The following is an 11,187-nucleotide window of genomic DNA, read 5'->3' as shown; positions in this document are numbered from 1 at the left end:
TGTCACACTTGCATAGGTGAGAGCACAATTTTTCACAAAAACACATGAAAAATTCCTCATATCCATTCTTAAATAAATTAAGAAATTTATAGAATGTGGTGCACATGATTAATCTTAATTAAGATTAATGAATTATCTCTAAATTGATTAATAGTGGTCAAACAAACTTAGATGAGTGGGTCAAAAAAATCGTAGATGACTTTTGTGAGGAGCAAGCAATAGAAGAAAGGCATCCCTCGATGATGTTAAAATAAGATTTTATGAAAAATTGTATGACTAGTTCCTCTACATAGTACCCACTTTAATTCAAAAATTCTTGATTGGCCAAGGCATTTGGAACATTGTTGAACCCCAATCTCCACTAACAAGACTAACTAGTACCTAATAGAAAAAATGACAATCTAGGTGGGAATATTTTTTGAATGCTAGTTGAAAAATTGCTCAAGAAGCTTAGGAATATTTTAGAAATGAATGGCTAATTGTGGTACCTTTCTCAACTAGTAAAAGTAATTTTGGCTTTGTGGTGGGGGGTGAAAATTTGTGAGAATGCCTAAAATGGAGTAAACTTAGTTGATACACATTGAAGAGTCATTATGCTGAGGAAAATGAGGAAGTCAACTACAAGAGAGTGAGAGTATGCACTATATGAAGGAAAAAAGAAAAGGATGCTCAAAAGAATGCAATCATACAAGACAATGATTAATATTAAAAAAGTTAGAAGGGACAAAAGCTAAAAGAAAAGCATAGTGATGCATGATGTTGCAAACCATCATCTATCCCAAAGAAAAATTCCTCAACAGTGGTAAGTCATTGGAGTGCTAAATCAGTTTGATGATTATATAGATGTCATATGGGAAGAATCATTGAAAGTCCTTGAGTTGAATGAAGATATAAAGTTGGTATAGGTGGGCCTTTTCACCCTTTGAATGGTAGAGAATGTTGAAATCATAGAGGTTGAGAGTTAGGACATATGATATAATGTAATCATCCAAATCCTTATGTAACAAGTAATCTATGTTCAATAATTCCTCGTGTTCAAGAATTATTTTGGGAAAATTTACAAGTATGTTCTTGATGATATTCATAGTGGTATCAACTAGACAACCATTTAAATGTGAGAGATATGTTGTTCCTTGTAGGAATACCCCAGAAAAAGTGAAATTGGTTAACTATTGAAGGAGATAATAACATACTACTCCACATAAAAGATATTAGAACTGTACCCCTTATATGATTTACTATTTGAGGAGGATACCTCAATTTTTTTTAAACATTTCAAGGAAGTGATGCAACCAAAAACAAGACATTTTACATGCTATAAAGATAAAAAATGTTAGATCGATGAGATAAACCTTCTAGTAAAAACAACCAAATTTGATCAATTAAACACTAAGAAACCATTGACTATCTTATGACTAGCTCCACCTACTACAATATAGTAAAAAAACCCTCCTCCTTAAACAAATGTTGCACCACCATCTACCCCTCTATGAGGGTGATGAAGATATTAAAAATCATTGGTTCATATGTGAGAAAAATTGGGTTGTGATGGATATAGCACACACAAAGAAAAGAAAATTGCAAAGCGTGTTGGAGCATTAAAGAAAATAATCTTATGAATAATTTCATCTCCTTGAAATTTATATATGTTATAATTTTTTTGTTTGATTATCAAATTATTTCTGTTAGTCGTATTTGAGTCTCAAAACCCTCCCATATCTTCAATTCATGCATCTACCATAACCATGTCAAATTTCAGTACATATGAGCACACACTAAAAAAATTTCAACGTTGCCCCCATTCCCAAGTCATGGGAAATCATGGGCCGACATTACTTCTTTTGTGTGGGCACCCCTTTCCAAGTCGGTCCGACCCACCAACTCATCGCATGGTCATACCATGGGTGCCTTGGCGTGCCCAACGCGCGATGCCCCCATGGGCGTTTGGGTTCCCCTCCTTCATGCAGGCGCATGTGTTCACCTTGTTGTGCAAATCAATGAACACAAATCATTAGCTCATCAATGACAACAAAATTAATATTATCATTTGTTAGTACGTCCATGCTACATAGTCAATCAATTATAAACTGGCTTTTGACATCTAAACATGAATTTAGTCAAATTTCTAATCATTTTGAGACCCCCTTGTGGGAACTTTGTTCATGGGTAGTCATGGGCCGACATTACTTCTTTTGTGCGGGTTCCCCTTTCCAAGTCAGGCTAACCCACCAACTCATCACACAGGCGCCCTTACCAGGCGGGCGCCTTGGCGTGCCCAACCCATGACCCCCCCAACCCCCCCCGCCCCCTCTCACATCAATTTCAATTCCCCGATACACAATCTATCTACTATAATTTATTTGAAAGAAACACAGTAAAATTCAAACATAAAAACTAGGAAAATAAAAATTTAAGGTGAACAAAAGAGAACAAATCATCTGAAAACACATAAATACATACCTCGTACTTTTCAACATTTTTATATCATTAATCTTCTTCCTCATCCATCTCATCATCTATATCATCTAGTTCAAAATTCATGTACAAAGGATTCGCTGTATCAACATCATCATTATCATCTATATCATCATCTGGAACATGCTCTTCTACATTTGGTTAAATTCCTTCAAGTTATTTGTCCGACACAATGTCAATATCATATATTTCATCCAAATTAACACTGTATCGATTAACATGTATTCCTTGAACTTATTTGACATCTTCGTCTAACACTGCATGAACATCTTGCTCCTCTACATCTTCTTCTTCTTCAATTTCATCTTCCGCTACATTATACTTTATGAGCCGTCTTTTGGGATCATATCTAACAACATATGACCAACCCACTTTACCTGGAACATCTACATAAAATACCTGTTCACATCATCTTGGAAGAACATATCGCTCTGATCCTGGCTTAAGATTCCTTGTATCAACCATGTAAATCCATTAACATGCTCAATAATAGTTTTATGAGGGTCACTTTCATGGATTCATAGCCTAAACCATTTGACATCAAACACAACTATTTTGAAGGATTCAAAGTCACACTAAAGTATATCATGCAAATACCCATACTATCGATTCTTAGATAGTTTTGGATGTCTGTCACATCTAGAGGAAACATTGATAACTTGAAATACTACAATTATCCCACTATCAAATATTTTCATCTTTTCATCCAACCTTTTGATGCAAAATTTTCTACCATTGCACCACATTTTGTTGAGGTGTTTCAACTGCAATATATCAAACACATAAAAAATTCATTGTCAATTGATAATCATGCATATTTATACTTTCAAAATTTTAAAATTAAGAAAAAAACACACCATATGCATCAATATAATTGTAAAAAAACTAAGTAGTATGGGTGAATATGCTTGCCTGATAATATTTTAAACCATATGCTAAATCAATTTCCCTCTGTGTAAGATTGGTATCTCCACTACGTTGAGCTTCTTTGACCAATGAAGACACACCATACCATGATAACCTACCATTATTATCTTGTTTTCATCATTCAATCCATACCTTCTAACAATCTTTATTGTTCGTAATGTATAAATGTATTGCATCCCACTCTTGACCAATTGTATTACAATAAAAGAATTCACATATATATAATTAGTTACCATATTATACCTTCATAATAATGGATTATGCAGGAACACTAAAAATTAAATAAGTACAATATACATAAAAACAAAAAAGTCAAATGTGTTATAAATCTCCACTATCTACTTACATTTCACTTTTCTCATTCTACGGTTACCCAATAGGTGCTCCCCTTCAAAATTGTCCATGAAGCTGACATCCCAAATTTGATCCAATACATTAATACTTTTTCCTATTTCATCACTATATTGACGAATTTAAACCACGGTTTGATATACCATATATCCCTCTGCCATAAAACCATTAGGACATGCTATTTGTTTGACCAATGCCTTCAGTGCTTTCAAGTGCCTCTCAACCATCCATATTAATTTGTGTGTATAGGTCCACACTTTTCAATCTCCTCGACTTGGTGTATGAGGTAGTGTTTTTGTGCATTGAAAAGGTCGGGGGTAGATACTTTGGAATTTCACACATTATATGAGGAAGTTGTTTTCTCCAATACTTCATATCTTCTTTATTGATAATTTCTTTAGATGACAACCATCTACATATGAAGCAAGAAAATCACAGATTTCAACAAGAAAAACGCATGCAGTGAAAAATATGCGACACAACAACTTATTGAACAAATTACACTTTGCACATAAATCTCCATTTACCTCATGTATTTTCCAAGATCATATATAACTTATTTGACATTGTTGTTAAATTTTTTTGGGAGAGATACAGGTAGAATATACTGTAACAAAAATAATGATCAATCATTATTTTTTCCCAAATTAGTAAAAAACACTAATTAACAAGATGTTTCACCAATGTATAAAATATATATACACCAAAATAATTACCTTAATGAACGTATGCCAATCATGAGTTTTTACCCCACCTAATTCACCTTTCTTTGTTAGGATATTCTTTATGTTTGAAGAAAATCTAGTTGGAAATTTAATTTTTTTCAATAACCTCTTTAACATGCTTGCTTTGCTGCTCTGTCAATAACCATGGAAGGGTGCTTATATTTTGGCCATCTCCATCGCTATTTGAATGAATCACACTTTGAAATGCATGGTCAGCCTCCTTAATGTCATTACAAATCTTGATAATTTTTTCTTTATCTATCATTCCATTTAAGATTCGCTATAAGGTCTCTGTTACATTCTTCCCAATGACATGCATTGTATAAAAAAATGAACAATTTCTAGGTTCTCATAGTAGGGGAGTCTATTGAATTTCTTGGGATAAATTTTCATTCCTCATGGAAGTGCTTTGTTATTAATTCCTTCACAACCTACAATGTGAATCATAGTTAAAGATATTATAACAAAAATATAACCTATCAATTAGTACAGTGAAGAAAATGCCATAAAAAGATAAAATAATCCAAACATATCATGTATATTGATACATAGACAATTTGATCCATACCTTGAGAGACTTTATTATATTGCAACTTCCATGCATGAGTTGTCATTCTCCGTGGTCTTAATCTAGTCTCTTCTTTCCCATTGAAAATATGTTTTTCAGTACTTTGGTACCTATGGTTCTTAGAAAAGAAGTGTCTATACTCATCAAGCACCTCCTTTCCTAAGCTTCTTGAATGACAAGATTTCATCTTAGGACCAAAAATTGGACAAAAAAATTTACCCTTTTTTTTGAAGACTTGTAAGAAATGGAATAATTTTTATATCAATTATTTGAAGTATGTACAATGAAGCTCAAACTCTTTAGAAGCTATACTTGAAATGATCTTCATAAAATTAAACAAAATTAAAGTGTAGGGTAAATTTATAACATACCACACAAATGTGGTAGCCATGGGGCATCGTTAATTGTCCATACAAGCATTGCATGGAATTCAAATTCCCTTTGTGCAACTACTTTTCTAGAGATATCATACATAGTGACACCGTTCCATAACTCCACTAACTCATCAATAGGAGGCTAGATATATACATTCATATCTTTGACCTGGTACTTACCTAATTACTACATATATGAGTAAATAAAATTTTTATAAGACATAATTATAAGGCATAATCGAACATGTATGAGTAAATTAACAAAAAAAATATAGGACATAATTATGAAACAAACAAGACAAATGAGATGTTATTGTGCTAACCAAATTTATTCTAAACAAATTAGTACCTGGAATAATAATTTCTGTCAACATTATGTGCTCCCAATTTATTGACTTCCACGGAGAAGTGTTATTTTTGATAACAAAAACGGGCCACACCAAGCCTAGTAGATTTGGCCTCTAAAAAATGGATTGACACCGTTAGCTGCTAATGAAAGCCTAAGATTACAAGGTTCTCTTTTAAACTTTGGCCACTTTTCCTCTATATTTCTAAATGAAGATCCATCTGTAGGCATTAGAAGAACACCATCTTCACTTCTATTCCTTGCATGGTAATACATAAGTTTTGCTACGCCTTTGCACCTAAACAATTGTCACAAATGTGGAATTATGGGAATATAATGAAGAACATTGTGAGGAACCTTTTTTGTTACTTTATCAGTTTGATATCTACTCTCATCACATTTTAGGCATTTGTCGTTCAACACATGTTCTCTATAATAAATAATTTCTTCATTATGGCAGGGAAATCTTGGTATGTATGAGGTGAAACATTTGACGGTGGTAACAAAAATTCACCTAATCATCTACAACATAAAAAAATAGTATTGGTTAATGTAATAAACAATATTAATCGTACATATTGCATCCAAATGTTACAAATTAATGAAACGATGCAAATGAGTGTACTAACATTAAAAATTATGGAAAACATAATTGCTTTATCATGTATATAGTACTAGATGTCACAAAATATATTACATACCTTAGGAGCTATATCACACATGTGTTTGAAAAATCATTCACCACCTTTAAGTTGACCAAGAACAATACAACATAGAGAAGAAATGTTTTTGAGCCTTCATAAAGAGGTTTAGTTGCCATCTCAAGTACAAGTAAATAAAAAAAAAAGGCCATCATATTGGTTGTCATCATCATCCATTCCAACATTATTAAATGCCTCTTGGATCAATCTATTTTCCCATCTTCTTCAACTATGTTATCAACATCATTATCTTCTTCCATATGATCATTAGCTTGATCCTCAATATTAATCCCTCCATGTTCTTGAACATGCACTTGTACTAAAACTACCTCTTCCTTGTCGAGCAATGCCATAGGGGGCCGATACTATACAATTACAATCAATAAATTAATATTAGTACATATAGAAAATGTTGAAACATCAATATAACAACAATTTACAAATATCATATATTAGGAAAACAAAGACAACAAAGATAAAGAGAGACAACTAATTTGGTGATACCAAGAAAAAAAGACAAATCAATGATGATGCTTGTGCAATTTATCAATATATTTAAGAATATGTTGAAAAATCTAAGAAATATATTACTTTTCTTGACATGTAGGAAGTGAGATACTTTCTGAGATTAGTCACGACCATAATAGAAAAACATATTGATATTATTTTGCATTCATCATTATAATGTCATATTATCCTTAATGTCATGTTTTTCATAATATACTTTAAAACTTACTAATAATGCTCCATAAAAACCCATGATTAACCTCTAAATCCTATAGGTCCAAATTACCCCCCTAAAAATACATTAACCCCCTTGTTAGTGTCAGTATCTGCATACTTCCATCAGGGATCAAATCTACTCTTTGCATTTTCATTTTAGGTGGCTCATACTGAATTTTTGGATCATTCCATTAGGTCATGTCAAAATGATCCTCTGATGGTTGTCTCCTTCTCAGAAAATCAAATTTTCCCTCATAAGCTATATTTGTTGACCCATCTCCATGTTGTATTCAGTTGTGGTTTCAAATATGTCATTTTTAGTGTCAAGGCAGTTGTCTTTCCATTAGGTCTTAGGGTTCATTTCCAAGGTCAAAAGCATGGTTTCAAGTGTAAATAAAGGGCAAAAAAGGTATAAGGATGACCAATAAACAAAGAGTGATTGCTAATAAGTCATGATTATTGTACAAAGATCTTATTTCACTAATGTAATTTTCATCTCAAAAAACATGTTTTTGAGATGAAAATAGAGTATTTTAGTTGATTTATATTTCTTGATGTAAGTTAAGTCATTTCATGTAATAAGTGTTCCCATTTGCCTCAATCATTTCTCCTTGCTACAAGAAAATGAAACCATTGAAGAAATCAAGTCAATCAGAGCATCCATCCACCAAAAAAGAGACAAAGAAGGAAAAGAATTAAACAAAGATTCGAAGACAAAGAATAAGTTCCAAAACATTAGAAAGTGGGTTTTTCTAAAGAAAAATCAAAATCAACCTCTATATAAGATGTCAAATTCCTTTTCCAAATTCATCACTTTCATTTGACAAAGAGAAAGAAGAGCATTGAAGGAGAGAGGGGAATTAAGGCCAATTGGTGGCTAAGAAAAAAAGGAGGCATTGTGCATAGAGTAGGAGGCACTACGCATAGGAGATGGAGCGTTGCACATAGACGCCATAACGCTGCGCATAGGGATGGAGCGTTGCGCATAGGGCAGTTTTGCCAGTGCAATTTTGCATGGTGTTGCGCATAGAGCGGAGCACTGTGCACCTGTAGAGGGTGCTGCGCATAGGACCAACAAGCGCCAAAACATCATCTCAACCATCCAAATACTTTTTTTTGCCATCTAGTAATTCTAAACAAGTAAGTTCAATCCTTGAGCTATCCTCTCGGCATTAAGTTCATCATTTTGAAGTTAATTTGCTATTTCAAATTTCAAACCCTAGATTGCCTATAAATCCCTCCACCTATCCTAATTCCCTCATAAAAATCCCTCCACCTATCCTTTATACCCTACATACAAATCCCTCCTTCTATCCTTTATACCCTAATCCCCAAGAAAAATCCTAACACCCTATTTACTAAAAAGTCCCTACCAAAGAAAAAATACCCTCCTTCTCACTCTCATATCATATATATTCCATCCTACACCGCATAAGCTCATCTCTCCTTCCCCTATCCCTATTCACCAAAAGTCACTCCTTGATTACCTTCTCTAGGGTTACAAAGCTTCAAAATTCAACAAACATGGACAAAGAGGATAGAGATTATGAGGAGGAGGAAAACAGTGGCAGTGAAAGCATGGGAGATGAACCTAAACATCAGAGAAAACCACATAAGGGAGGTAGAATCATCAGAGAGGAACCATCAAACATCAGAGAGTTACAAGCTTCTCATATGACTACCTCTTGTTTCAAGCATCTAGGGTGTTATGAATTTTGTGAGCAGGTGGAAAGAGTTCAACATCATCCTGAGTTGACCAAGATTTTTGTAGCCAATCTCTATGATAACAAGGTAACTCTTGCCGGGGTGACATTTACAGTTTCATCCTCCATCATTGCTGATGCCACAAGGATTCCAAATGTGGGGGAAAAATGGTATAAGGCACAAGATTTGGATGAGAACTACTATGAGCCATACATCAAATCCAGGTACAAAAATGAAACGAAGAGGACCTTTCCTTTCAGGTTCCTTGAAGATAAGTTTGCCCCTATGTTATAGATCCATTTGGGCACATCAATCCCATCTTATAGATCAGTGCTTTAGGGCCCATAAAACCATAATTTAGTTGTTACATGCCCTAAAGAAGTCAACCATCAAAATTCCTAGCTTCAATCGCCATGGAGAACACATCAATCCAGGCCTCACAGGAGAACTAATCATCCTGCTACACAAGAGAGCGAATCATCTTGTCCCACAAGAGAGCGAATCATCTTGTTTCAGTGCGCACCACTAAAGGAGGGTGAGTCACCCTGTGGTCGTATGTTGCTCCAATAGAACTGCAAGCCCCCAAAGCTCCTAGAGCTCAATGTATGCAGCATGCAGGACCCTTTTACAAAGGTCTCTCGACGACTCCAAGTCATTCGGGAAAATCACAAATTTGATCTTTCCTCAAGGCTCTGTCGTGTACATCATCTCAGTGTGATGGAGCCTCCTTGATCATCGACTTACCATATCCCAGATAAGGCAGTAATTGATGTCTATCTGCTGGAGCAATTGTCAAATACGAGATCCTCAATAATCGAATCCCATCTCTGGTTGTCACAGAGATTCACAGTGGTAGTCATCATGTGTACAAACAGCTCACTGAAGAAATTCAGCAACCAGACTGCGTCACAGAAGGCCATACTATCAGCAATGTATTCTGCCTTGGTGGTGTTCAGAGTCACCGAATTCTGCTTCCTGCTCATCCAGGATATCAAGGCAGATTCCAAACAGCACTGAGAAGTGCTCTAGTGATCCTCCATACTTCCTGCCCACTCATCATTCGAATAATCATGTGGTTTCATATTTTCGGCAGTGTATCTCAATTCATGAGAGATTGTGCCCTGAAGATATCTTAGAAGATTCTTGGCACCAATCAAGTGAGGCTCAACCAAATATGAGCTCACCATGCTAACTGCAACACAGATGTCCGGACGGAGGTTCTCCAAGAACATTAACGTGAATGAGTTTATGAAACTCAGAGGCATTTCCCAAATCTGGTCCGACATCATTACCATATAACTTCTGAAAGTTAAGATCCTCGAGGCAGTCACAAGCTTGCATCTTATCTTCCCACATTCAGAATCCAACTTCCTCTGTCTCCTATAAATGAGAGGGTCGGCACCTGTCAGACATAGGTGCTGGTACGAGAGGTTTATCATCCACAACCTTCGAGTAATGGTTTGGGTCGGTTTCACTCCTAGTGAATCTCAACTGCATTAGACAGCTATCAATCCTCTCATATTATGCCTGAGGTGTTTTTCTTCAAGCCATAGAGGGCTTTCTTCCATCTGTATACATGAGATTCCTTGATCATGATTCTCAAACTCCTCAGGTTGTTCCAAACCTGTGAACCTGCTGCATGAGGGGAATGGTACCCTTATAATATTTTCCTTTGGTACATTTCAGACATGTACCTTCATGCTTCCTTTTGAATTCAGGCATCCTAGTCACCATTTGACTCACACACCTCTAGAGCTGAGTCAATGGACATGGTCCTCAGTGGGCTTCCTGCAACTTGATACAACCCTGAACTCAAAAACATCTTTAAAAGATATATTTTCAAACACGTACCTTTCCATCGATAAGTGCCACCCTGCAACCTTTGACTTCCATTTCCAAGATGGGCATTAGGTTCGATCAGGTACATAAAAGAGATTTTGGGGTTCCTTGCTTTCGTGGAAGAGTCGACCATTTCCTTGATGACCTGCATTACCAGTCATTCTTTTGATCATTGAAGATGTCACAGGAGTTATCTTCATCAAGAGATGTGTCTCTGCCATTCGGACACTCCTTCGCATAATGACTGAACTTATTTCAACAAGGCATCCACCTTTCCTTCCACCCTTAGATCCGAACTTCCCAATGAAGTGATCTTAAGATGGACCATCAAAATCTTCCGCTGTGCCATTCTGATAACATTCTTTGCTTTGAATTCACCCTCGGTGAATTATGAGGAACCCATTGATCCTTCTGTCTTGTCCCAACTGTCTTTGGTGATTGCTATTTCACTCTT

The sequence above is a fragment of the Pinus tabuliformis genome, chromosome 6, assembly GCF_031772625.1.
Source record: "Pinus tabuliformis cultivar Carrire ecotype Pingquan chromosome 6, CPIR1, whole genome shotgun sequence".
Lineage (NCBI taxonomy): Eukaryota > Viridiplantae > Streptophyta > Pinopsida > Pinales > Pinaceae > Pinus > Pinus tabuliformis.
This window is presented reverse-complemented; position numbering follows the sequence as displayed.